We start from the raw sequence: 25,726 nt of genomic DNA on the forward strand, positions 1-25,726 counted from the left end.
TCAGCTGTGAGCGCAAAAATAAAGTTATAGTGTCAGTTGAATGATATGAAAGATTGTTAACATCCAGAAAGAACATCCATACAGGAAATTTTTATTTTATGCTGGGAGAGGTTTTTAAAGAAATGTTCTGTGGAGTACGCTGCGTGTAATGTTGATTATATTAACGAGTCTGATACAGTTGCACACGATAATAGCTGCAAATTAGATGGAGAAGTTACGCTTGTGCAAGGAGTAGAGTGCATTTTTTAGGGTATTATTCACAAGGTTACTTTGGGCTCTTCGAGACACTATAATACTACGCTATCCAAGATGAGCTTTGGAGCTTAGAGACCTACTCCCACTCTATCAGCATTAACTTCCCTATTCTGTCTTCCTTATTTCTACTGCTTTGTCTCTGTAGAACGTACTGTGAAAGATAATACTGTCGCAAATAGCCCTCGCACTAACGTCGCTAACTAGTTCCCTTAAATTTAGTTACACAGTTTTAAATGATAAAGAGATCCTTCGCACACAAAAATGAATATCCCTGGCTAGGTTTTGTATCTCTGGTTAAACGTAAAAGTTTATTGAACGGAGGGACAATTTCATAGAAAATTGTAAACACTGTGTGATTGATTGACAACATTTTCGGGACACCCTGTACATGTAGAACGCGAAGCCGATAAAAATTAATATTTGCACAATCTCCGCATGTTAACAGCAATAAAATCTCTTCGTTGCTTCACATTTCTGCTTAATTTGTTCCTTGCTTTTATAATACATTTTTATATTACCCTCATATTTTAATGTTCACGTTCCACGTAGCTCGGTAATGAATTTATAATAATTAAACTGATTATTTTTATAGAAACCTGAATATTTTAACGTTGCGTGGAGGAACGATAATTAAGCAAATGTATTAACCGGTACGTTAAGCGCGCCGGAAAGATAAAATCGTAGGGCTTTATAAAATACAATTTGCAGGTACTCTCGTATGTCCGTTGTAATAACATGTTTTACCAACAACCATAGATTACAAGCTGTTACAAAATGAATTAAAAATATCACTTAATCTTGGTTGAAACGTTTCATCGAAATGAAATCTACAGTTAAATGATGGCTGCTTTCTTTTCAACGCAAAAAATGCCAGAGCAATGTGATTCATTTTTAATTACTTGCATAAACCCCAAAAGTGTGTTTGTCCAGATATAACGCGACCTAATATTTCAGAAACCTGAAATGAGTGGTTCTACCTGGTGTTAAATTCTTCTATTTAAAAATATATAAAATTGGGCTCTGCTAACACTAAAAATATAATACTGATTTAACTGATTAAGTGGTTGCAAGGAAAAACGCTTAAAATCCTAAACACTAAACCTGCCTGCATGTATACCTAATCCTACCATGAGCGGTCAAATGACCGGTTCAAAAAAAAATATGTATCTTAACCCCTTAACGCACAGTTTTTTTTTCAAAAAACCGGCCAAAAAAAATCAATTTTTGATATACTGCGCTTTTGTTCCATGGAAAAAGGCTATATTTTATTCTTGAATAAATAAGTGATATAGCTTGCAATCCCATGTCAATGATAAATATCAATAAAACGATTTTTTTTCTTTGCTTTCACATTGTTATTTTCAATTCTCGATTATATTCGAGTGTGAAAAATTATAGCAGCATAAAGTACAACGCCGCTCGAATTACCTCGAGTGTGCACAGTTTGGCCTGTTTAGCGCGCTCGAATTAACTCGAGCGTACAAGTTAAGGGGTTACAATAGAAAGACATGCTATAAAATTTGTTCGTAAAGTAAGCAATAAAGAAAGTTGTGAATATTGAAAAATGGATTGTACGTACATTATAGGAAAAGTCAATAAGTTACATGGCGATACAGTAGAGTGGTACACAAGAAATTCTAAACGAAATTTCAAAAACGGTCATTTGACCGCGCATGGTAGGTTTCGTGTTAATACTAATTTTTCTTATTGGCACCGTTCCCTCGTTTCCCTTCGCTTCCTCGAATCGGAGAAAGTGCCTTTACCCGGGAGAATAAGGGACTGTTTGAAGGGAAAACACGCACGCGTTCTCGACGGCTGTCGGGGTCCATGGAACGGAGGCAGAGGAACCCGAGGACGGTCAAATAAACGCGACATGATTACTCAAGTAGTAAGGGACGATTACAAGGCCGGCGACGACGGGAAGGGGACGTTTAAAGCCCACCGTCGATAAATCTCCATTACTCTCTGTACACTGTATCCCAGAAACAGTAAGTCAATATTCCTTTCATATCGTTAATGCGAATATGACGGGTTTATATACGGGCCGCGCTTATTCATCGAGGATTTCGCTCTTCCACCCTCTGCACCCTCCACCCTCTCTTCCCCTTCCCCCGGCCACCGCTCGATTATTTCTTATTTTCCTTGCGCAGCGCAGAGAAGGCAACACCATTCATTAGTCCACCCCCGCTTCCACGTTTTAATAATATTCCGCGTTCCCTTTGTTCATCTATCAATTTCCACGGGGGTGGCGGCGACGACTATCTTTATTTTTCCTGCCGGAGCCCTATCTCCCGCCACGTCGTGCTAAATCTATGACACGATCCGACTTTTTTTTTCACGAGGAGAACAATAACATAGCGTGTGCTCGTCCTGGCTCTTCCTTCCACTCGACTGGAATATCATTCAAGATGTTCCCTCGACCATAAGCGACTCCCCTATCCTCCATATCGGTTCTGCAGGGTACGGTCAATCACAAAAGTCTACGCACACTCGATACCCGGTATGTAGCAGCTAGCCTGAGCACCTTAAATACAATAATGGTATACTGTAAACCGTGTTTCTCTGTGATGAAAAATAAAGCTCTATTCAAAGCCGTGTTCTACTAGCAAATACAATGATTTCTCTGTATATGTCGCCAAGGCCTAGATGATAAACGTCGCGGAATTATCCCCACTACCGCGGGGATATACTCCTGGACGGAACATGTCGCTGGTAAGACCCGTGTTGATGACATATATCGAGAATTCACCCGTAAAAATAATACTCGCCGTTTCCATTAGCTCTTTTAATTCATAAGCTCTTAGCGTTTTAATATAGCAATCGGCTGCGTTCGCCTAGGTTGACTTTACGTTACGAGGCAGAATTGCGCCAGCCAGCCAGCCGAGTAGAAACGAGTACAGTGTATTTTGACTAGCTCTGTCCAAGTGTTTCGCGAGCCGTGAAGTTAATAGTTTATTTTTCGTCTGATTTGACTTCGCCTTCTCCTTTCCAAGGACTTCCGTATAGAACTGGAACTGCACAAAGTGTTGGTCGGAGACAGAAAGTTGGCGAACTTAGCTTCCTAATTTCAGCAACGCCCAGCCTGAGTTCGCCACGTTTGGGGTCGAGGTATGCGGTACCGGAGTGATCCACAAATTTCATGTTTTAACTAGAGTTTGGAACTCCGCTGACAATGAATGCAACTAATGAACTAAACTGCGAGACGTGTCCTGAATAATCTCAGCCTGAAAAATGGTCAAGCGTTCATAATTGAACCCCTCGACGAGCGACCATTTCTTTCACAGCTTCGATAATTATAGCTCCTTTGTCCTCAATCATTTCGCAAAAGACAAAGAAAATTTATATTTATTGTACGGCGACGTTTACCGAGGCGACTAAAAATCCCAGCGAATTTTAGTTCGACGCCGATCATTTTTCTAATAAATCATATTTAACACTAGGTTTACGAAGCACTAGAAGTGAGTATTTCACATTACCTTATAAAAATAAGAAGAAGGTGTCCATTCAAGTTTTTAGCCATTTTTTAAATAATATATACCCAAAGAAATAAATTTGTTGAATAATTCCACGTAGATGGATCTTCACAAGCTCAATATAATCGTAAATTAAAAATATTGGAACCCGTCATTTTGACGGGTCCCGTAAACCTAGTGTTAAAATAGCAAAACTGATTGTCAGATTTGAGTAATTATTCTGATAATATATGTACTGTGCGTGCCGCGCAAGAAGTCCCGTGACAGGAATGCGGGGCTGATTGGTCAGAGTGGGCCACGCCTCTAGCTGCTGTATTGGCTGAATCGGTCGTGCACACAATATAGCGTGTGACGTCAAAGCCTAAGCATTGGCCTACTGGCGCGTCAACGGTGGGGATAGGTGGAGCGAGCGAGTGACCTCTTCGCCCTTGTGCCGTCCCGCGAGACTTTTTGCCAGGCACGGAGAGTACATCGACGGCTGTAATTGTGAAATAAAACATCTGGAGCATCGTTTTGATGAAGACCCAGCGCCGAGAGAGCTTTACGATGTTTTCCCGGGGATTTTCCGGGACTTGGGTCGCAAACGCTTGAAAGGGGGAGTGACGAGGCAGCAACCTTCAGTCGAAGAAACGAGCTTGCAAAACATCGCCGCCGCTGATTGTACAATAAAAGTTTGAACGGTATCTGCACCCGCCTTTTTCATTTGCCTTTCAAAACCCCTTCGTCCGATTATTCCGCCGGACCCTGTATCAGCCCCTTCTTTCTTCTGCGCTGAGTTACGGCGGAGCCGGCAAACTTCTTGTCCCACCCTTCTCGCAAAGTAAACCTCAATCAAACACGCCGCGAGTGCCGTCCCTCGTGCGAAACGTTTCGCGTGGGTGAGTTAGGGGGATGGGGTGGGTCGGGGATGGGGGGGGAGAGAGGTCAGATAAACGTCCCGGCGAACAATGGCCGTCGTAAATCATGTCCCACCGAATATATTGATGCACTCGATGCTGCTGGATGAGAAAGTGGATGAAAGTGGATCAGCCGCGAGCTTTTCAGAAACATCCCCTCCCCCGCTCTTGATTCACGGTTCGCTTTTCAGTCCCTCTACTTATCCGTGTCTGTTCTGTCCCCGGGTCGGACTCGATTAATCCTCTCCCATTCCCTCCTCTTGCTCCTCCTCTCATATCCACCTATCCTAGCCTCCCCTCCCCCCGTCCTCACTCCCACCACCACATTCCTCTGTCAGATTCGTTTTTGAAAGCACACGTCACTCTGACCCGGAACGCCAAGAGTTTCGACGGTGCGTTAATTACTCCCTCAGTTATCGGCGAAACTGAGGGGCGAGCGGAAGAGGGCGGAGCTCCCGAATCGCCTAAACGAAACCACGGAGCGTAGTGGAGAACGCGGTCGAAAGTAACAGGGGTGATAGTGGTGTCGCGTTAAATTTAAATGTACAACCCCCGATATTCCCGAATAGGTGTCCCGTTTTTAGTATATATTATTTATACACGCGACACGCATGTTTTAAGCTGTCACGTGGCTTTCCGAGGGCGAGGCGCCGATGAAATCGAAATCTGATCTAATCGAGGGGAAAGTCCTCGCGAGACTGTGATAGGGACCGCGGGCCAATGATGAACAATTAATATCCGTCGGGTTTGATCGCTCGCGGGGTGTATACCTATAGCGAAGCGGCTGGATCCGCGTGCAAACACGACCGCAAACACTCGAGACCTGCATAAATAAGCATGATTCGTGACCGGCTGTAAATTCGTATCTTAACCAGGCCGGATACCGTTGCACCACGGTAATTGCGAATTTCGTCGAACCGTCTCAACTAGGCCAGCAATTTCTTTCCCTCCGCTTCTTTTTTTCTTCTTCTTCTTCTTCTTTTTTTTTTCATTTGCTTCACGCTCGCTGAATATTGGGTCGTCACATGCATTCGCGACGATTCTCGCAGCGACGTCCGTGCAGCCCGGCCTGCGCAATCGAACGAAAAATGAGTTTACGTGCGAAAGTAATTCGGCAACCTGATGCGATGTCTCTATATATGTCGCCGAGGCCTGGTTTATAAACGTCGCGGAACTGTCCCCACTACGCCGAGTAAACATAACACGGCTCGGGTGTCTCTCCTGGACGATACAAGACCCGTCGTGTTGACATATATCGAGAATTCACTGTGCTGTCAGAATTTACTGTCTATTCAGAAAAAAATTAGGAAAATGACACGCGCGACCATTTTTAACGGCCCTATTATTGTCAAAATGTTACTCTTGTTCTAGAGTAATATTAAATTTATTATGAATAACGTTAGTAAATGATCTATGTAATTTTTCCCGTAGAATGTCCATTTGTCTCCCTATTCGTTGAGTCGGCTCACGTGTCTGACCGGCGCTCGCTAATTCTACTTATGGGGACGATACGGTATTGACGACGGATTATACAGTGTCCGGGCCAATGGCATATCGAACGAGAATCATTTCGTTTTTCCCGCGTAGAAACTAATCGGAAATGGACAGTTAAATTTTCTGGTGAATTTGCAGGAAAATGAAATTTCTAAATTAATCGAGCACGCTTGTTTTCGAATACAATCAATTAATGCCCGTCTATCGTTTGCCGTTTCTATTTGTAATAAACGCGGATCGTGTAAGCATACCGTGTGCTCCGTTAATACTGTGTTACACCCAGATTGTTGTTATGTATTAATTCTGCAAGATCTAATAGTACTGTCCTTTCGATCGTTGAAGTGAATGAAAATAATGTAGTATGAAAAGGTTCTTCCGTTGTTCATTTATCGTAAAACAATTTTCCTCGAAATGTTTCAAACGTTTTTAGTGAAAAATATAAATCTATATTTAGTGTTAATAAAGTTCCGGAGTCGAGTAATCAGTGTAATTCTTATCTGTATTCGAGCACGGTGTAGAGGGTATCTCTCCGGCACGCGATAATTAATGCAGCGTCCGATCGCGGGGATGCTTTCGCCTCAAATTTTAGGACAATGCAGTCGAAACATAGCACGGCCGTTCAATAGACGTCCTTTTTCATTTATTAAAAGAGAGTTCCCGTGTCGGAAGCTCTATAGCCTATTCGCGGGACCGTCTGTATCGTGGACGTCCATTCTTCAGACGTCTGTTCCCTGAATGAGTATGTCTACTCTTTCATTCGTGGGACAGCTACGTGTTCAAGATAATGCTGTATATCTGAAACAATGTTCGTGCGCGCAAAATGGCCGTCGCGCGCGCGACCCGTCCTCGGTACACTTACTTTCCGACGCGAACCTTCTTTCCTTTTTTCCGACGACGACAAAATGGAATTTCTCGAGCGGCGAGGAACGCATCGATATTTAAATTATCAGGTCGTGTAACGCGTGTCGTGTTCTCCTTGTTTCGCTGGGAAATATTATTACACAGCCTGATAGAATCGACGCTGAATACGACTTTAGTAAAGGAAAGAATAATTTCAATATTTCACGGAGGCAGGAAATATCGATGGCGTAGGAATTGGATTACGGGATGTTCTCGAAGTTTCGTTATAGCAACTAATAAATGTTCAATAGGATCATCCTTCCTCTTCTAACTGGGTCATTTGGCTAGCTATATCAGATTACCTAGGAAGTTCGTGCCGTTTTAATCAGGGCTGATAAATGACACGCAAAGTGGACCAAACAATGCCTTGTCCAAAAAAGTAGTTACTTTCGATTTTTATTAAACATTCGACAACTTGATTTTCTTGTATCTACTCAAGAAGCATGCATAGTTGTGATTAATATTTCACAAGTATTCCTAAAAAGAATTTAAATTAGTTACTTACAACCTATTAAAATTATTAACAGGGGAAATTAATTTCTATGTAACTCCCTATTTTTATTTTGCACAGAGATCCGCAGTCTAATAATAACTCTTTTATACAACGTAATTGTCCGTACAATTTTGATTACTTTTCATAAATAAATAAACTGCTCATGCATTTGCGCGAACTATAAATGTGAAAAAAGAAAGCAAGAGATGAGAACGAACATCTGAAAGGAAACATAAATTTGTATATAATTTCAGTGTTTGTTCGTAATAACGAGGGTATTCACAAACGCATTTTCTTTTTAATTCGTTGCCATATAATAACGGACTGGACTCGCGGTTTAAGATTTCAAAGCAATAGTATGTTTAATCATCATGAACATCGGTAACATTATATCAGTAAACACGAGCAACGGGTAAAAGTAAGATTTAGCAACAACGTTATCACGCTCGTCCATAACATCATTATTCTCATTAATTTACACGTAAATTTATACGCACGAATACATCGAAGAACGATCTTATTTGTCAATGTTCAACATTGAATAAAATAGAAAAAAATCACGACGTATAACAACGCAATTATTGACACTTTTGCCAGGCGGACGCGTGTGTCTTGTGGTTATAAAAATAAAAAGATATCGACGGATATGAAAATTTCGGAAAAACCGATATCGGAGACGGATTCCTATTTTACTCGAAAACTATCCATTCAATTTATACGTTCAGTGTTCTCAAATTATTCAGGGATCGAAAAAGTTATGGAACTTTTTGATGGGTTCTATTTAAGACACGAGCCGTAAAACTTTTTTGGAAAGCGTCCTAATACTGATAGGAATGGCGTAGAAAAAATTCTGCGGTGGTTTTAGCTCGAATAGAATTTATAAAATTTGTAAAATATCAAACTTCCAATTTTTCTATCAGAGGGACAGACGCTTTGTTCACCAATAGTAAAAGGAGAACCAATCATTGTAATAAATATTGAATATTCGACGAATAGTACTACAAAAATAGTAACTCCAAACCTATGATATCTCAAATTTCGTATACTGAAATTTTTGTATAGTGAATAGAACATGTAAATGCGATCCGAACAGTGTCGTGTTTGGTGTCGTTTCAATCAGAAAAATGTCAGCAATATGTTATTAAAAACAAAATGTCTCGTCACTAGACAAGTTGCTTTGTTTACTTATTATCCTTTTCTACATGTACACACGGCCCTGAAGATTTTACATGTATGGAGACATTGCTATAAGTCGACAAAAAGCCTGTGCGCTGTTTGAGAGGGCGCAGCGAGCGCGTTAACAGGCCAACGAACAATAATCTGTCGCGCAAAGAAAGGGTCTCGAGCACTCTAATTGCGTGCCGCCTATTAATGCTGGTAACACAATTGGGAAACGAACACGAACGATTTTAGCCGGCAACGTCACAAGATACAGATTTAATTCGATTCCGTGCGCACCGGAGTCCCGTAACGCACGGGAACAAACTCCGGTAATTAATATTAAACCCGTCGCGCGACCAATCGGTGTGTCGTCGATTACTACCCCGCCCATCAATTAAATACTGCCGGCGTTTTAAACAGAATCGGGTCGTACGATGCTGTCGTTAACAGCCCGCGCCCGTTCCCGTCCTCTCGATTCGTCGGTAGAAACGCTTGTATACGTTACCGCCCGTTCCTGAACCTGCCATTTTGTACCGCGTGAAACACGTACGAGAGTATATTTCTTCCGATAAAAAAAAACAAATAAAATAAAATAATGGCCGGTGCCACGAGTAGAACGCCATTTATCTATCGGCTGAATCTCTTTCTCTTTCGTTATCTAGGCACCTTTGTACCGAGATTAATTACTGCGACTAGCTCCACAAATATCACAGCCACTCGCACTAATATTCGGACGCTTTTCAAAGGACGATAACTCTTCTAAGATTAGAGGACCGCGCGACTTGGACTTTTTTTTTTCTTTTCTTTTTGAAGAGACGAATTAAGATTAGAAATCGATGGTAAACTTCACTAAGCTAAGCCTACCAGCATAAAAATTTGCAGTCTAACCGCAGTCAGCCAATCACAAAAGTTTACACACGCTTGATGAATTCCAAATATCCGATGAAAAGAAACGTACACTATGAACATTTTCCGACCATTCGCTCGCTTTGTATGTAAAATCAGCCGGCCCCTGGAAAATGACTGATGTTCCGCGCATTTCTATAGGGAAAAATCTGCATCCAAGCTAATGTAAACGTAATGAGAGCGTAAAATGAAAATCTGATTGCATAGATGTATTAACGGTAACGAATTTGTTTTGTTGCGATATTAATAACAATCGTAACGAAATGCATGACCTAAATAGCGCGTAATGGAAAATCTGCAACATATTCATTACCCGAACTCGTCATTTTAAACTGGCAAGGAAATAATTGGTTTCTTGGGGAGTAGACAATTTTCTGCCGACCCTTTCCAAACTGCTAGTAAATATTGTTAGTACTTGTATGAATAAATATTCTTATTCTCTGTTACTCTTGACGAGTTACTTTCTATCACTAAACTCATGATTTGAATAACTATCGTGATATTATTACAAATTTTGGATTAGTTCTGCCCTCGGAGTCTCGTAAAGTTTGCACTGCCATAATACGTGGCTAATATCCTCGTTTTCATAAGTGTATTTGCATTTAGGATCGCTTATATTTGTACGAGTGGAGGAGGCAGTTACATTATCACGTCCTGATCTTGTACGATTCATAACGACTATGAAATCGCTGAAAAAATATTGCTACACGAATATTTTTATTATTTTGCAGTGAACGGTAAATAATTTTTCCCTCGCATACCATTTCTCTTCTGATACGAGAAAACGGTTGGCGGATTGGAATTTATTCAGGGGAGACGAATCTGCTCAATGAAAAATCTGTCTCGTTCTCAACCTAAAATATTATTACACGGCCCGTGTACGCGATAGCCGGTCCGTCACGTATAATTGAGTTTCTAATCTCCCGCTATTAATCCTATCCTACCGGAAGGCATGTACCTGAAATCGGTCGGTTGACGGAAATAAATCGCCGACGCTACATCACGATCGCTCTAAGCCCCTATAATTTTACTCTCCACTTATCGCGTGTCGAATATCGAAGGACGCGAACGGATTATTGCTAGCTTTAAATGCGCACGACTCCCGCGCAAATGTTTCCCCGAAATTTTTTACCAAAACCCTAGAAACTCTCAGTCCGGACATTTTCAATAATACGCGAACGTTCGATCTGTTCCAAGCACGGTCCTTCTTTTTATTTTTATTTTTAATAATTGTGCAGTAATGTTTAGTTATCAAGATTTATCTCGAAATAATTTCATTACAATTCGATTTCTCTTTACAAAATACCTCAAACATAAAAATGTGTCATACAATTGTCCGCAAATATGTTTCTCGAAGCTGACATTCTAAAAGAATGCCAACGGCGAACATTGCATTATGCTCTTTACGTGTTTTGATCATTTTATTGAATCGAGTGGAAGCACAAAGTTTTATTGTGTGTAAAAATTGTAACACGGCGAGAGGATAAAGGAATGTAAGTAGGTAAAGCTTCGTGCTCACGGAGGACAAAGTCGCTATTGAATACCGTTAAACGACCGTGCTGAAAAAATTATTCTTCGTACTTCGGTTTCCTTTGTATCGCGTCTGTAACGCTCGGTACTCCTGTACACACAGTATGCATTACATACGTGCCCGACGAGCACAATAAAAGAGAATCTTCGTCGGAAACATTATTATGAACAAAGCCTTATATTTAAATCACAGCCAGAAATACGTAATTTCGCATACGAATTCAGTTTAATTATTGCGTACATCTGAATACCAAAATGGTAACCGAAACAGCTTCGAAACATTAGCAATTAATGAGAAGTAATGAAGGCCCCTTCAGCTCGTAATTAAATGGATTCTTACCGAATACGATTTGTGTGCGGCTCGGCATGCACGAAACGATCATTTTCATTATATTTCACGGATTTGAGGAGTTCGGGATATTACATATTTATAGTATTTATAGTTCTACACTTTAAATCGAGGAATTAAAAGAGATTAAAAATAGTAAAGGGGTGAACTATCGGCAAAATTATTTGAGGTCGCTGGTTAACACCGAAAGTGCTAATCCGCCATTGTTAAAGGTTCACGGGGGCGTTTGTATGAATGGGTCGGGAATCGTTGATTCTGATTCGTCCGGCGTTGTAATGTGGGCTATAGGTGCGCGGTGCTAGAATCGATTATAATACCGAAACTCGCCGTTTGATCTTCAATAATCGAGCGGAACGGACGTATCGCAAAGCGTTCTCGCGTTTCGAGTGATACTTTACCAAACCCTATACACGTACAAGGGGTGGTTTCATTCTGGTTTCGCGTATTGCGGAGCCGTTGCCAGCAAGCGACCCCCGTTTACGCCGGTGACTATTAATCACGGCGCGAAGGGAGGTGCGATACGCACAAGCGTCATTCAACCTCTCAGCCGATTTTCACTTCGACGGATATCGCTTTGGGCTCAAGATATTCGGTGTTCCCCGCCATTCGCCGATCCGATACACCCTACAACCATCGATACCGCCGTCATCGAATCGAACCCGTACACTTTCGGACTCTAAACATTCGATATCAATAAAGAATCGCAGTCCCGCAAATATCCTGACCGTCGGACGACTTAATGGAAAGCCACTTACTGCAAACTGTGCTACGCGAATTATTTAAACCCATTAAAAACACAGACGATCGTGAAAATAGTTGAACTGGCCTACACACACTGCTATACTGCGCTCACATCGACCCCACACACAGTGACTCCCACTAATATTCGTACGCTCTTAAAAATCGCATAACTTTGTCAATATTGGACTATACTACTCGAATTTTTTTCAGAAGTTAGAACAATTGGATCACTACATAACGTGAGAAAATGTTTGATTTAAATTGCAATTGGTCGAAATTGCAGAGAAAAATACTAAAAGTTGTATGTTGCAACTTTTTTATGTGGACTTACATTGAAAATTTAGAAAGTACGATTTGTAGATCTGTATGAATTGTACACGTTCTGAGAATTTCATAAAAATCAGTGAACGTTGCAATGAGCTGCAGATGTTCCAAAATGATCACATAAGGGCGGAATTCCCTGAAAAGGCGAAAATTCTGCGACTCTCGCCCTTAAGTTTTCATCGTTAAACGTTTGTAGCTCAGTGCAATGTTGACCGATTTAAATATTCAGAATATGTATAATTGATACAGATGTACAAAACGTACTTTTTAAATTTTTAATATAGGCCCGGATAAAAAAGTTCTAAAAAAAAATTCAAGTAGTATAGTCCAATATTGACAAAGTAATGCGATTTTCAAGAGCGTACGAATATTAGCGGGAATCACTGTAGGTAACGCATTTGTTCTCTTGCATTTAAAAATTTTTTACAAATCCTCGAAACATCGAAAACCGAAGTTTTGTCTAAGTGCTATAGTAAAATAGTTCGGAGCAAAGTTGTAAAGATAAATAATAACTGCAGACCTAAAAATTGGACCTCTTGACGAGTGATTTCGAAAGATCGATCGAATTGTTGTGTTCGTTCTGAGAATATTTTTTAATCGTACGTAACACGCTTGTTTTACCTATATTGAAAGGTTCGAATTTAAAGCAGAAACTGAATTACGAGAATTGATCACATTTTGTTAATAGGGTAGACTCCAGAGATTACGATGATTTCTGTTTCCATTAACATCGGTGCAACCGCACACGCACAACAAAACTACTCCAATCAGAAAACCACACTACCACCATCGCTAAACTACAAACAACCGACGGAAACACAAATAGCGTGATCGATAGGAAGAATTTACACAGGCGTTGACTAAAGTGCAACGTGCTTACCGTTTAAACAGCCCACATTTGCTAGGCAAAATCACATGAAACTTGTGTTACGACACTCCCTTCATTTACTTATAGTCGTACGTAGATGAATTTTTCATCCTTCGATGCTTCCATTCTTGTAAACATCTTTCTTCGAAAATACATTTCAAATTAAAAGACATTTACAATAAACGGAGTTAATTCGCATTGTTAACATTTTTTTAACATTGAAACTTTCCACATTCGGTCAACACATAAAATACTTTTACTACTACTTTTAAATTGAATCAAATTCTGTGTACACTCGAAAACGTACGAAACATTTCATTCATACGACTATTTCAATGAAAATAATATTTTTTGAAATCAGATTTAAATAATGAACCCTTTGAGAACGAATTATTTTTGGTCTCGCTTTAATCAGAAAAATCTCACAAACATGTTAATAAAAGTTCCATAAAAGAAAGAACTAAAAAGAAAATGTTTCGAACCAGTCTCGTGTCATAAATTTTTCAGAAATCTCATGGACATTGCTTCTGCATACGTGTATCGAGGCTTGGTTCTACGTCGAAACATAATATCCGCAATAATAATTTCACAGCTGGATGATAACAATAACAGCGTGCTTATTTCGATTTCTCGGCAATTATAAAACAAAAGCAGGGGAATAAATAAAACCAGGAAGAGGGACGACGAAAATAATGGCGCAGCTCGGATTAAATGGCGACTAATTAATTAATGAACAGCGGCTCACTTTTGATTTCAGCCCACGAAGTCACACATATCCCGTTCCGTGCGAGCACAATGCGCACACAGCGCTATTCAACAAATTCCTATTATACCGCGTTACCAGGTCAGTCGTGCGGCAACGGGATACCAACAATAAGCACCTCGCTGATGACAGAACGTGTAACAGTACAGTCACACTTGTTTCGTCGGGGGCCAAACGATTGTTTACCCGTATTCGTAGCTAATCTAATACACGGTCTTATCGCGCCGTTCAAATTTGCATTAACCCCTTTCGTTCTTGTTCTTGCGCGGAGGGGAAGCGTCAAGTAAAATCTTCTCGTCACCCCTTCATTCCCCTGTCCCCCTCTCCTATTTTCCTTCTCCTCTCTCCCTCCCCTTCTTTTCTTTCTTCCCCTTCGTTTTCCTTCGTTGGGAATCGCAATTACGCACCCTTCCGCCGTGAAACACGTATTTGTGAACAGTAAGCGTTGATTCCTTTGTGCAGCCTGTTCCACGGCACCGCTGAATCACCAATGATCACCACGTCATTACAAAATTCCTCTGATTAATAATTAACGTTAATTTCGCTCGGCGGAAATGAAATTCCTCCGAATAATATCGGCGCGTATAATAATTCCTGGCGAACTGAGCTTTATGACGCTTATGCCCGAACAATTTCCAAATTGCTGTATTTGTAAAACGGTGGATTTCACAAAAGCTCGACAGGGAGGACGACTCGGACGTGAATCAAATTTTCTTTTTTTTTTTTCCCCGAAAAGATTGGTGAAACCTCGAACTCCGATATTTTGCATATTCGTGCGAAATTTTTGTTTGGATTGACGTGTAAGGTATTAAAATGGACATTGGAATTTTGGAATAAAGCAGAGACTCGCACTTCCATTATGCTAGGTGGATTAATGGCAAGACAAAAGTGCGATGGAATTTCCAAATAATTGGACAATCGCATTTTTCGCCGTGAACCTCGTTTATGTAGCCGTGCAGGCGAATTTGCCTTTGTCGAATGAACAAATTTTATTCTCTAGTTTCGACTGATTCTCTCATTTGAAAATAATTGCCAAGTATTTAATTCGATTGGAAGTTCATTAGGTTAACGAGACGGCAACCTGTGAAAGATCTATGAGCAGCTTTTTTTACTTTTAATGGAAGTGGTTTTCAGATTGGCAGTCTCAGTGTATAGTTCCGTTTTGTATAGTGTCCAACTTGTATTTTCGGGTTTTCCGGCGGCCATATTGGACGAGCCCCTCGAAGGCATGGTCGCACGGCTCAATTAGCCGTGGTCCTAGCAATTTCTGGAGTGTATTTTCGTGAAAGTCTATGGTCTCGATGACAATGGACGGTCTGGTAACGTTTGAATGGTCATTGGTGTACGCCCATGCACTTGATACGCTCAACGACAATATATAGGTAGCTGTTTATCCGTAATTAGCCTAATGGCCGTAGTCGCGTCGTTTCGAAAGGATAATAGTGATAGTTCTCGAACCAAACGGCACCCTACTCAGCGAGCCATCTACGCGATTCCATTGCATAGATGAGAGCATCGATAGACCATACGATCAGCAAACTGGCAGCGATCCTCCAAATTCCTGTCGACAATGATTCATCCCCATAGAGCTGCGATTCTTGCCGGGCTTCGCCGGTGACATTTATGTAGACAATGCACATTTCAAACTCCACTGATGTCTTTCTTTTTCTGAAACACTTTTATATATATATAATTTAATTATTTAATGTTGCTTCAACATCAAAGGTCATTAGCAACACGGCACATTTTTTTACAATATATTATACACATTTGTATCCTTGATATACTTGGCAAGACCGGCGATATACTCCTTAGAACTTAACAGAATGGGTAAGGATCTAGGCAACTTAGCATTTCATTCTCATATTTTTTGCATTCTATTATTAGGTGGTTTATGTTAATTGGTACTTTACATATATCGCAGATCGTATTTTCTTTCTTATTTAACAAAAATGAATGGGTTATTTCTGAGTGCCCAATTCTGATTCTAGAAATTGAAGTTTGAATTTGACGATCTACTAGACTTGGAAATTTGTGCCACTCAAAACCCGCTCCTTCATTATGATATTTTTATATATAATTCCTTTTAATTTTGTCAAATACCTGTTTCCTAAAAATTTCATTTAGGTGGTTTGTAAGATCGTTTAGTCTGGTATAATGGGTGACTTGTTTCATTTTTGTGTTGCAAGGCATTTTCATTGGCTTGTATACTCATATGCGATGGAATCCAGCAAAAAGTAATGGATTTGCCGGTTCATCGGTTGTTTCAAAATCTTCAATGGCCATAGTGGCACTCTTTGAGTCTGTAAAAATTGTAAATCTATTCCCAGTGGACTTTTTGATTATTTCTAGTGCTTTGAATAAAGCTAGGATCTCGCTACCGAAAACTGAGCAGATGTTGTTTAGTCGATAAAAATTTGTTACAGTCGGGGTTATTACGCAGCAACCTGTACCATTTTTTGTTTTAGAGCCATCCGTGAATATATTAATTGCTAATGGGTCACTATTTAGAATCTCTGCATGCAGTGATTGAAATACCGTAGGATCTGTCGAATCTTTGGGGTATTGTTCCAAGCTCATATTAGTTTCGAACTTCATTTTGACCCAAGGGGGGGGGGGGAAGGTGTGGAGCTTTTTTTGGTATATTTTGGGGAAGGAAAAATTTAATTCTTTTAGAATTTGATTTTTGATAAGCGTACCGTAGTAAAATGTTCATATGGAACTTTTATTATGCAGATTCTGGAAACATTTGTTTCACAAGAATGCTTTTTCAAGAAGATAAGGGTAATTCTTTCTCCATGAAAGTTCTACGGAAACAATCGTACAGAATTCTTTTAAGGAAGGAAGACAACTGTTTCTTTCAATTCGTGAATAAACTTTAATACCTGGGTATACATAATTTCCCAGAAAATAATAAAGTATTTAAGAATGTCCCAGAAAATTCGAAACATTTCTCGCTAAATTCTGAAGCTATCTATTATTTTAGAGATGATTACAAGATTTTATTTCTTTGGAAGTCTTTAATTTAGCATAATATTGTTTCTGTGAACGAGCTGTCAGCGAAATTAAACAATCGCGACGTGATATGAAAGTAAAAATACGAAAAAACCGTAGAAAAAGTCGAGTTTCTCCGTTCAAAAGGAGGTTTGTTTGTATTTAATCTCTTCGATGAACTGCCTCCGAACAAATTTCGCTGGGGCGCTTGCTTTATATGCTCCTATCGCTTAAAAAATATGCAAATACTTCAATAACTGAGTCAAGTTTAGGCGGGCACAGTCTCCTGAATAATTCGGTGCATTTTCTGATATTAAATTTTTGTTGTATGCCCCGCGTACACAGCGTGCACCGGCGGGCACATATGCGCGCATAAATTACGAAACTCTCATTTATAAGATATTGATTAATGCTTCTTAATTAACCTCAGCCGAAAATTTCCAATTACCTGGGAAATATTAGGTAATCGAATACGTTCCTTCCGATATTGGATATCAACTTCAAATCAATATAGATTTTCAGTCAACACTTTCCGTTAATACATTCGCCTAAAATAAATGTAGGCTATATATGTATGTACCTCCACGAAAAAAGAAAAAATAATTTCTTATGATAACTTTATTAGTTAATAAAGAAGCAATACCAATTTATTTGATTAAATGGTATCTTGCAGCCTACGGAATAAATGTTCTGGATATTCCGAAATGACTAATGAAAATGGTAATTTGCATATACATACTGCAACGATAAAAAATGCGTGCGATTCCGCATTTATTGCCCTCATCGGATTTATATTTATTTCATATGAATATTGGTCTTCGAGTCGGTTGAACGTTTCCAACATTTTTCTTTTCCTTTTTTTTTTCTTTTTTGATAATGTACAGTATAAATTTATCGTATTCGAGAACAACGCGGCGTGCAGCGTTTAACGTGTGTATTTCATCAAGCTGAAATACTTCAATTTTCTGCAAATTCACAAATGAAGCATAAAATGTAATACCGCCGCTCAAGCAGAAGGGACCTGTACCAGAGTTGGGCAGTATCCGATGAAAAATTTATTTGAAGCGCCTTCGGATACAAATTCTCTGTTCTTTTGTTTCTATTCGAAGTCGGATGAATCGCGAGCAGTTATTTGTATCTTTATTCGACGAGCGTCTGGTTTCGAGATTTGTATTCGATGTGCCTCCGGATGATTTTCTGGCTACGTCAGAATTTATTCGGATGGTCGATTGCAACGCCCCCATTTATTCGACGGATTTATTTGTAGATACTCGGCGTCCGCCGACCATCCGAACGATTTTAGGCGTCGAATAAAAATTAATTTCAGAATGTATTCGAAGGCAGATGTCGCGGCGAAATTTATTCGTAACTTTTATTCGATATCCGAAGCTCGATGTGGCCAGACGATTTATTTGAGGATTTATTCGGGACGAGTATTTGGCAGAGATGAAAATGAAATGTATCTTTTATTCGAAATTGTATTCGATGGTCGGATGGACGACTTTTTTATCCGACGTTGCCAAGCCATAATACGTAAATACGTACCACGGTACAGTGACTACCATTAATAATCGAACACTTTTTATCGTTTAAACTTTTAACGCTTGTTTACATAAATAAATTTTGATTATTTAAACAATTGTTTAAACAAATAAATTTTTGTTATTGAAACAAATGTTTACACCAGTACATTTTTACTAGTTAAACGCTAGTTTTCACAATTAAATTTTTATTATTTAAACGATTGTTTAAACAAATAAATTTTTATTATTAAAACAAATGTTTGAACCAGTACATTTGTATTATTGAAACAAATGATTAAACCAGTACATTTTTATTACTTAAAATATTGTTGAAACAAACACATTTTTATTACTTAAACAATTTACGTCACGTTTTGCAGTGAGTAAAACTCTTTATAAGAAAAGGAAATGTCATTGGGTTTCACCATTGGTACTCTGCTGGATGTTAAGTTATTAAGACAATTTTATAAAGAACTCTTTAGATTATGTATTATGTACAGGTACACGTACATATGTAGGCATTGCATGCTATGGCATTTTTCTTTCTACGGTTCTGAATTACCGACTCTGTAGAACATGCTCTGGTACGGCAGCGGACTCTATCGAAATGGAACGGTCAGCTAGTGAAATAAAATTCGTTGATAAACTTCGAAGGAAACGTTTCGATACTGGCACCGTCTAACTTATCAGATTTGTGACGTGTTTAGACTTGTTTTCATCAGCAAACTATTTGCAATCGATTAATAATGTTCCCATGGCAGAATTATGAATTGTGACACACATTTCATTGTTATTAATAAGTGATGGTGAAACGCTTACATTGTTGTCTCCAGGCGGCACATGACGCGACGCTCCATATGGTCGTGATTCAGTATCAGAGGCAACATTGTAACCAGTAGCGTATTGGCGTTTACCAACTATACCTAATATTATTTCTTATTAACGTTACCATAATGATATCATTACCTACCGATTGAAAATGTTTTCCTGAACAAAATAAGCCCAAACACGGTACAAATCGAATAATAATATCATCGGGTTGTGCTGCCTTTTTCTAGCGCCTTCGGCCACGCGGCCGTGTTTGCATGCTGTCCTTTTCTATCTACGTTCGCCGCAGTCGAAGCGGCTACAAATATATGCATATATATGTGCAATCGCAGGCGACGATATACATATGTATATGTGTGCAACGACAGACGTCGATCCCTGCCGAATGATTCCGAGAGTAGAAGAACGAAACATGTGTTACTTTCTTTTTGGCCGAAGGTGTGCGTTGTTTTCAACAAATGCAATCTTTTCATAGAAGGGAACTTTTTAAAAATTTGCAAAAAAATGAGGATATAGCCCCAAGTGTCCTCTTTACAGACCTATTTTTTAAAAAGATGAACATTTTAAAATTAACGAAATTAAAATTATCTGAAGCGAATGCTGCATCGCGATACACAGCCTTGGACGGCCGGACACTGTGCTGGGTCGAGAAATTTCGTGACATTTTACAATAAATGTTGAACCGTAAGAGATATCAGCATGAAATTTGCAGTAAACTTCGTTAAAAAATTATACATATCCACTGATAATTGGTTTAAACATTTGTTTCAATAATAAAAATTTATTTGTTTAAACAATTGTTTAAATAATAAAAATGTATTGGTTTAAACATTTGTTTCAATAATAAAAATTTATTTGTTTAAACAACCGTGTAAGTAATAAAAATGTATTGGTTTAAACATTTGTTTCAATAATAAAAATTTATTTGTTTAAACAATTGTTTAAATAATAAAAATTTATTTGTTTAAACAACCGTTTAAGTAATAAAAATGTATTTGTTTAAACAATTGTTTAAATAATAAAATTTTATTTGTTTAAACAATTGTTTAAATAATAAAAATGTATTGGTTTAAACATTTGTTTCAATAATAAAAATTTATTTGTTTAAACAATCGTTTAAGTAATAAAAATGTATCGGTTGAAAGATCTGATTAAATAATAAAAATTCATTTATTAAACAGTCATTTAAATAATAAACATTTACCTATGTAAACATCTGTTTAAATAATACAAATCTATTTGCTTAAACAATCGTTTAAATAATGAACATGTATGTGTTTAAAAATTCGTTTAAATAATACAAATTCATTGGTTTAAACAATCGTTTAATTAATAAATAGTGTTTGAATATTAATGGGAGTCACTATACCATAGGACGTACTTGCATATTACAACCTAAGTATTATGACTTGGCAACGTCGCTCGGTCTTTTATCCGAACTTCGAATACAATTTCGAATAAAAGATACATTTGATTTTCATTTATTCCTCATGCTCGTCTCGAATAAAAAATCGAATAAATCATCTTCCCTACATCGACCATCCGAATAAATCTCTGGGCCACGCAAAAATCGTACGTCGAAAATCTAAGATACATTCTGAGTTGCGAGTATCTGACGAAATTGACCGTCGAATACATGGGGGCGCTGCTAAAAACTATCGAATAAAAATCAAAGATACTTTCCAACTCATCAGCTGTATCTTCGGATACATTCTCTCAAATAAAAAATCTCGCCGCTAGAGGCGTCGGATACGCATAGCCGTTGCTCCGCAATTCGGATGACCCACGGACGACAAATGAAAATCGTGAAAAGTATCCGACGGATAGACTGCGGTGAATATGTATCCGAGAGAAACGAGTTCGAATAAAAAATAGATTTCATTTATTTGTATTCGAAATTTTAAAATAAATTTTTGCCCAACTCTGACCTGTACACGTAGTTGTGACCCAAAAGCATTTCATATTACGTGAAACACTGTTACATTTACGAAACACAACAATAATATCTGATTACCAATAATACATCTAGTTCTTGTATTTTTCATATTGTCACGTCCGGTGATTCGACCGTCAATGAATAAACCCTCAGATAAAGAATTATTATGAATTATTATAGAAATCCGATGACGCCACGCGAGGGGAAATAAAATAAGATTAAGATATACGTTAAGAATTCTACGCAGTTAGGTAGCGCGGAAAAAAGACCTCAACTTATCTTCCTGCAAGATACGCAGATGAAGATCAGTTTACACCTTGGGAACAAACAGCAAGGGTATCCAATTATGCCGAATTATAAGAAAAGACGTCGATTTCATAAGTAAAAGGATCCTGGCGACACACAGCTGACTAGTCAGGAAATATCGAGAAGATTGAAAGATGCAAACTCCTGAGCCAGCACCTTTGAGAAACAAAGGACTGTCCACCTTGTAAAAAGGGAACCAACTTCTCAAAACCAGTTCAGTCAGTAGAAAGTTCGTATATTAAACACGTCGCGTCGTTAGTCACACTAATTTTCCCGTAAAAATCCAGCTCGTTAACTCAGTTTCCGTGCGTAAGTCCCGCGAAGTGGTGCAGTGTTGAACTTGCGACGATCACAACTCGCAACTATCACAACCTGCAGCGATTACAACTTGCGAGCGATCTTCATAAATCAGCGACTCGGTAAAACTAACATTATAGTTATCATTGTTATTAAGCGAAATACTTGTAAGCCCCCCAGCACGTGCGCTATATAATCCCTATTTGTAAAATCAAACTTCAAATATCTGATTCAGAACCTAATTTTGAATAAACCAGTAATTTTTGTTGTTGTTTCAAAAATACGGGTACAAACTTATTTAAACAATCCTGAATTTCCCGAACCGTAGCCGGTGAATGCGGGTAGGTTCGAAACTGCGTCCTATCCCCTAAAATCATAATTCGTCCCACCTGGGACGTAACAATATCATTCATGCGGCGTCCAATAGCTTTTTTATTCTTGACATAGCAATGAAGATATAATTTAATTCAGGACATTTTTTTAACATAAATTTGTGGGTTGAGATTATCGTACAGTGGACTCTCGTCTCATGCGATCATAAAATTATTTAAAGAGACTGTATACGACAATCTTTTTACAAAAAAACTTTTGTACATTTATTTTACAGTTCCTGCCACGTCATACATACACTAGCGGCGGAAAGTATGTTAACACCTTTTCAAGCGGAATAACTTTTTTAAAATTGGTCCAAATGAGTAGAATCTTTTTTATATGATAGACTAACTAGTTTGCTAGAGAATGACTTAACAAACATTTTTTTAGATTGCGATTGGTTGGAATGATAAAAAAAATGAAAAAATTGTGATTTTTCAACTTTTTCATCTGAGCCATATTCATATGCATACTGAAAATTTCATAAAAATCGGTCAATGTTGCAATGAGCTACAAACGTTTCAAGATGATCACATAAGGGCGATATTCCCTGGCAAGGTCGAAAATCTGCGACTTTAACCCTTAAACTCGCATCTTGAAATGTTTGTAGCTCATTGCAACGTTGACCGATTTCGATGAAATTTTCAGTATGCATGTAAGTTACCGAAATCGACAAAAAGCATTTTTTAAATTATCGTTATAGGCTACGATAAAAAAGTTGAAAAATCGTAATTTTTTCATTTCTTTATCATTCCAACCGATTGCAATCTAAACAGATGTTTGTTTAGTCATTCTGTAGCAAACTAGTTGGTCTAACATCTAGAAAAGGTTCAAGTCATTTGGACCAATTTTAAAAAAGTTATTCCGCTTGAAAAGGTGTTAACATACTTTCCGCCGCTAGTGTATATGGTAGAGCTTTCTTGAACAGTTTTGGAGTCTGCTGTATACGTGTATTGCTTCGATTGATTTTGCAAGAATGACAAGAAAAGCAGTACGGTATCCCGTGGTTGGATATTTTCTTGTAATATTGATGCCGCGTTCGTTTAATCTTTCTCTTGGGCCGTTTACTTGGCCGAGCGCTTGTATTGGTGACCTGAAACAGTGGGAACTCGGGTTCGCGTGGCCCGTTGCGTGAAATCAATACCGCGCAGGCACACGCAAGTGTTCTTCTCTTCCGCTTTTCTCCTTTTTCCTCGGACCGATTCCGCGATTCTCAACCGAGCAGGCTCTCACCGTTACCGACTCCGCGATCGGATCCGCGAATATCATTAAATTAATAGTCCCTCGGATCGTTATCGTCGATACGATCTCCACCGACGAGAATCACAATAAACGGGCGAAGAAGGTTTTGTGTTCTTCTTCGTTTCGACCTGCCTGCCGCTGTGTAACTACATCCTACGAACGAATTTACGTAATTGAATTTATTCCCGACATCGTCTCGGAATTATCGAAGATTTATTTCAGCCCTCGATTCCCTCCTTCGCCGCGCCCGGTATAACAAACTGGCATTACGACGTAATTATCTGCGGAGTATGAGACGTACAACAATTTAGTTTATCGACCCACCTCTTAATTTATTGTTCAACACGAATCAATTTGCATCGCTACTGTTATCCAATCGACGGTAGGTCGTCGCGACATTTCTGATGCTCCTAATGAATTAATAAAACAGTGGCTTGAACAGTAACGCGTTGGCACAGAATGAAAAATGCTCAAATCCAAATGAAATTTTGAAAAGTGACGTTTTTTTAAAAATTGGGACTTATTTGTTGATCCTTGTACGCGTAGAAATTATTATAAACGACAATGCGACAATTTCGGCATTAGGTGACAGAAATTTCTGACAGGTTCTCGACGCCTGAATGATGATTTTGACAGCAGGTGTGTAATCGAAATACGCTCTCGATATTGGTTTCACCAGTCACAATTGTTTTCTATTCGAATACAATTTTATTTCTGCCGAATTACATTGTGAAACAGCATTGTCAATATTATTCCGGAAGCAGTCACATTAAACTCTTATGCCCGTACACTTTAATGTCTCATGTAAATTGATGAAACGCGGAAGTGAGGCTCAATTTTAATGATACGAGTTTCCGATTTTAATTACTTTGAATAAATTTGAATACTCATCGATAAATTGTAAACTTCATGCATTTCTAAATAGTGCTGCTGATTAAAACCTATTAAATTGCTGATTCTTGGCCGTATCGTACAGGATATTAAAATAAAATTACGTTACAATCTTCCATCTCTTTCAGCTCGTTCATTTATTCCTCGCTCTGTACTTGTTTAACACTAGGCTTACGGAGCACTAAAAATGACTATTTTACATGACTTTATAAAAATAACATGAATGTATCGATCAAAGTTTGTAGCCATTTTTTTAATAATATATATCCAAAGAAATGAATTTGTTAAATAATTGCTCGTGGATGCATTTTTACAATCTCAATATTCGCAATTTAAAAATATTAGAATCCCTCATTTTGACGGGTCCCGTAAATCTAGTGTTAAAAAGTGGGATATTTATTAACACTATTCCTACCGACACTTCATGTATACCTATTCCTACCGCGACCGGTCAAATGACCGGTCTTTAGCACAACTTATATTTTTTAATATAGAATGAAGATAATAGCCAATTTGACAGTATAAAAATATAGTTTCTTTTATTTACGAGTATATAATGTATATTTTATTCGTTTTCACCGCTGAATATTTCGTTTACTATACCCTGTTGGGCCTGATGTTCCCCTAAAAATATTATGAATAGGTGCTCTTCCAGGATTAGACCCTTCTTTTACTTCTTGCCAAACAGTTCCGTCTACAGCAGTTTCGATTACCTCTTCCTCATTCTCACTATCGGAACTAACTAAAAATCTCCTTCTCTTTCGTCCTCTACGTACGTTCGAAACATTCTGTTCGTCCTCATCGGTGTTCGAGTCGTTCTCAAATAGATCATAACTTTCCGCATTGTCATTTTCAATATCAAAAATTTCGAACGTCTTGACATTTTGGGAATGAATATTCAAGGGATAAAATAAAAACTAAAATATAAAAATGTAAATCAAGATGGATAAAAAAATCAACAAAAGATAAAATGTGAAACTTACTGCGAAGTATTGTTGGTTTGTTCACTTTTTTGAAAATGACACTTATAACACGTAATACAATATAAAATAAAAGTAGAATAATAATAGAATAAAAATACAAAATAGTAAAAGACTGCCGAATAAGCTCCTTGTAACTTTCACGTTTTGATGCTCTCTGTTCAGGTTACAAGACTTTACCGATTTGAATTCGTGAGAAGACGT

General features: G+C 38.4%; 1 protein-coding gene and 1 long non-coding RNA gene across 2 annotated transcripts in view; one reads left to right on the forward strand and one right to left on the reverse strand.

Moving 5' to 3' along the window:
• LOC143362119 (uncharacterized) overlaps positions 1 to 25,726 on the reverse strand; it is a 144,188-nt gene that overhangs the window by 113,452 nt on the left and 5,010 nt on the right. The gene's annotated exons all lie outside the window — the stretch shown is intronic.
• Positions 1 to 25,726, forward strand: part of Dpr12 (defective proboscis extension response 12) — a 160,007-nt gene that overhangs the window by 41,685 nt on the left and 92,596 nt on the right. The window lies entirely within an intron of this gene.

The sequence above is a fragment of the Halictus rubicundus genome, chromosome 16 (genome assembly GCF_050948215.1).
Source record: "Halictus rubicundus isolate RS-2024b chromosome 16, iyHalRubi1_principal, whole genome shotgun sequence".
Taxonomy (NCBI): Eukaryota; Metazoa; Arthropoda; class Insecta; order Hymenoptera; family Halictidae; genus Halictus; species Halictus rubicundus.